General features: G+C 42.7%; 1 protein-coding gene across 2 annotated transcripts in view; it reads right to left on the bottom strand.

The window, feature by feature from the left end:
* The window catches only part of chd7 (chromodomain helicase DNA binding protein 7), a 68745-nt gene that overhangs the window by 63979 nt on the left and 1265 nt on the right, over positions 1–3501 (bottom strand). The window lies entirely within an intron of this gene.

Raw genomic sequence — 3501 nt, forward strand, 5'->3', positions numbered from 1 at the left:
ACAAGCAGGCAAAGGTGGAGAGGAAAAAGATGGAAAGGGTGACAATGAGGAGGAAGAAACAAAAAGGAGGGAGGCTCGGGCAGAGAGTGGGCGGAGGTGGAGCGTTAGATGGCAAAGATGAAAGAGGTGGAGGCAAAACGACGGCAACACTTCTCATCTCTCCTAAAAGGGCTGCCATCCACGACAGATGATGCTGGGAGACAAAATGGCCACCCTAACAAACACCAGTACTCTGGCTGAGACACTCAACACCAACCTTTCAACGCGGAACTGTCCACTACACCGCACCACCTGGTGTTATCTGACCTACAGACAGTACAATCAGCTCAACGCTGGCCTTTAAGCAGCAAAATACGAACCGGCCACTTTGGAAATGAATTTCTCTCCCTGATGAGAGTAAGGGGATGTATTTGTAATTAGACAAAACAGATTAAGTCACTTTAGCGTGGAAAGGCTGGAAACAATCTTATAACGATTGTTCTGTGATAACAGAGTATAGTTTGTTAGAAAAGTTGTTCGATGCTCTTTTTCTACCACTTTTGTAGGTTTTGCACAGATCTTAAGCTGCTCTTTCAGTAAACTGTTGAAGGTGGCAGGCTCATAGAAAGCATTACCATGTCCCCCATCTCACAACTAAAGTCCTAAATGCAGAGCCCTCGGCAGATGGCAGGTTTTTGCAGGATATACAGGCGACTTCCCAAAACGAAGAAGTCACCATCAATTCTTCTGCTGAACCTTTCTGGACCAAAGGAGAAAACTTCAACTTAAATAACCTTCGTCGTCATCATCCCCACGCCACATAATCACGCCTGGCAAGTAAAAAAAAAAACAAAAAAAACCACACATGGACACTGCGTATAACACATTCAGCCAACTCGCTTCACTTCACACTTGGAGGGTGTAACGCTGCGTATTAAAGATAAGTGCTGACCACACAAAGGAACTGCTAGATTCCTCCCAAATAAATTTGTGTAACTCAGCTTTCACACCTACATGACCCAAGTCAGTGAGTGGGTATTAATGCATCGAGCCTGACAGAAAAAAAACGACAAACAAAAACAAACAAACCTCGCTTTAGGACAGCGGGTGATGTCAGCGAAACAGAGTGTTGATAATGACGCTTGGAGACTTCTGAGAACAAACTCTCAGACGTTTAATATCAACAACAAACTTCTTTTCTCATTAATCCATGTACAAATTCAGCAACGTTTATTATGAAAGATCATGACAACTTAAATTTTCCTCAATCAGTACCTCAATGTACCTTTTAGAACAACAAGCTGCCAAAAAACAAACAAACTAGGATATGAGGGAAAAAACAAATGGCTGCTAAACTGATGTTAGCAATATTAGAAAGACACACACTCCTCTGCGAACCAAACCCACAAACATTTGTGAATAACAAAAAAATTAAAAGCTACATTAACTGTGAAGGTGTAAGATGACAAAAAAATGAAAATAGTATCAGTGCTGCATGCTATTTTGTCGTCTCTGCATACCCTTCTAAAATCTGTCCACCTATACACTATATATTTATTTTTACTGTAACGTTTAGAGAGTTTTTGAGCCAATATAAAGGAGGGATTTGGTTAAATGTCAACAAAATGGCAGTTTGGGAGTTTAAAGATGTTAAACACCATGATTTTAAAAGTGAAAAAAAAGAGTTGCTTCTTCAAAGAAATATGACCCTTATGAACCCATTGCAAAACATTTTCTATTCTTCCAAAACTGAAGGGCACATCACCCAACAGCATAAACAAAAAATAAATAAATAATAACAAAAAAAGCAGATTGGTGGAAACATTTACATCAAACCCTGTGCAGCAAGGATGAGTATCAGTGCATGGATATTAGACTGGAAATTTAATTGCGTCCTTCTGTGAAATCTCAATTAACTATGGTATCTTAGCGCTGGATTTAATAAGACGTGAGTCGATTTGCTGCAGGTGATGTATCCTTGTAGACTTACCCCCTCAGTGCTGTGCATGCAGGGATTACCCCGCCTGTGGCACATCAGCCACCAAAATGAAGGGAATTTCTAAATGCAGAGAAATACCCCGCTTTCACGTTTTACCCTACGGACATCAAACAGCAAATCAAAACTGTAACGTGCGTTTCAAGCAGTTTTGGAAACATTCACATGCAGTAAAACCACTTAACATTTAGATTTTTTTTTTTAAGAGAATCTACTTTCTCAGAGCATTGTGCTTTAATGAGTGTTTTTATGCTTTCTGAGTAAAGTCCTGAACAAAGTGAAACAAGCAACTTCAGCTAAATAATCAGACGTTGCTAACCTGCTTTAAAAAAGTTCATATATAGTCACATAATGGACGAAAAAAAACCCATAAGAATCAAACTGAGGAGGGCCTAAACTTTATTTGAAGTAGTCTAAAACAGCCTGTTCTTTAACAAACCAAGGCAGCTTTGTGGCTGAATGGAGGGAGGGGGGAAGAATGTCTTATAACCACAAGAAAAAAGAAAGAGGAGAGACAAAATAGTGCCTAACATCTGTTGTGTGTGTGTGTGTGTGTGGTCGGGGCCTCTTATCTCTCCCTCTGTGGCCCGCTAAACATGACTAGCTGCCATCTTGGCTCACTCACACAAGGTGGTGTGGTGTGTGTGTGTGTGGGGGGGGGGCAGCTCCGGAAAAAAAAGAGCCGGAAAAATAAAACCTAAAGTGCCGAACCGAATACAGCTACGGAGAAATTGTATTACTCTCCCTTTTTACCGTGATTCTTCTGTTTTGTTTTTTTTGACGCCGTCGGGGAGTTGAGAGAAAGCCGCAGGGTGACCATTATGCAACTTGGCCGATCACAGGATGGAGAAAAGGTGGCAGGATAACGCAACGAATACATGCGATAAAGTGCGCAGGAGACAAACGATTGAATAAAAGTTTGTCAGGGGTAAAGTGCATAAGCAACAGCAGGTGTTTTTTTTCTCTCTCTCTCTTTCTTTGGGGGGCGAGTAACAAGTGTAGCTGCGGTGATCGCCAAAGTTGCCGGACACAATAATAAACGAGCCGCAAAGCGGAAAAGACGGGATATTTATCGTCACTTTTTAAAAGAAAAGGAAAGGAAAAAGTGGCGTGAACGACGTGTAAAGTTAATCTCCACGCCAAAGATAACCGCCCTAAGCTGGTTGGGAGCTAACCCTGGAGGGGAGGGGGGGCTAATAACTGGTCCGAACACAATAAGGATGAGAGGTGGCTAACGAGGCTAGCTGAACTTCTGTGTCCTCGCGCTGGGCTAACCTCCAGCGGCTAGCACGGCTAATTAGCCTATCAGCGGCATTACGCACCGTCGTTCCGGACCAGGGAACCACTCGCTCGTCTCGGGTTTTTTTTTCCTTCTTCTTACTGTGAAACACTTTCCTTTCCGCCCCGTAGCCGCACACGGGGGAGCCGACAAACCGATTTAAAGTGCTTTTTTGGGTGAAATAAAGCGGCGCAGAAACACGTTAAAAACGGTTGTATGGAATGACCGCCTGGCCTCGCAGCCCCCC

The sequence above is a fragment of the Kryptolebias marmoratus genome, linkage group LG20 (genome assembly GCF_001649575.2).
Source record: "Kryptolebias marmoratus isolate JLee-2015 linkage group LG20, ASM164957v2, whole genome shotgun sequence".
Classification (NCBI taxonomy): Eukaryota; Metazoa; Chordata; class Actinopteri; order Cyprinodontiformes; family Rivulidae; genus Kryptolebias; species Kryptolebias marmoratus.